Raw genomic sequence first — 732 nt, 5'->3', positions numbered from 1 at the left:
TGTCAGATAGATCTTGTCTGAAAGTAAAGAACACCAGTAAGATGTTTTTTTCTATGCTTTACTGACTATGCAGAGGCATCAGACTCTGTGCATTATGAGAAATTATGGATGTCATTGCGATGATTGTGAATTCCAGAACACTTAATTATGCTCATGAGGAACATGTATGTAGACCAAAAGCTGGCTTTTGAACAGAAAATGGAGATACTGAATGTTTTAAAATAAGGAAAGGTGTATATCAGGGTTTATCCTTTCATCATGCTTATTCCATTTGTATGCTGAGCAAATAATCTGGGAATCTGGACAAGAAGAAGAACACTGCATGAGGATTAGAAGAATACTCATTAACAACCAGAGATATGCAGAAGACACAATCTTGCTTGCCAAAAGTGAGGAAGACTTGAAGAACTTACTGATGAAGATCAAAAACTACAGCCTTCAATATGGATTACACTTCAACATCTTAAACCAAATCATAAACCAAACTCAGTGCAATCAAGTCAGATCCAACTCATAGTGACTGCTCCTTGAGATTCCAAGGTAGTATCTCTATGGAAGAAGATTGCTCAGTCTTCTTTCTGAGGAGTGACTGGTGAGTTTGAACCACCAGCCTTCTGGTTAGTGGTCAATGCCTTAGGCATTATGCCACCAGAGCTGCCATACACTTCAACATACAGGGAAAAAAAAAAAAAAAACTGGACCAATAAACAACATCATGAGAGATAGAGAAAA

This window comes from Orycteropus afer, unplaced genomic scaffold (genome assembly GCF_000298275.1).
Source record: "Orycteropus afer afer isolate SDZICR_OR568_19922 unplaced genomic scaffold, OryAfe1.0 scaffold00636, whole genome shotgun sequence".
In the NCBI taxonomy this organism is placed as follows: Eukaryota; Metazoa; Chordata; class Mammalia; order Tubulidentata; family Orycteropodidae; genus Orycteropus; species Orycteropus afer.
Note: the sequence above shows the minus strand (reverse complement) of the source record.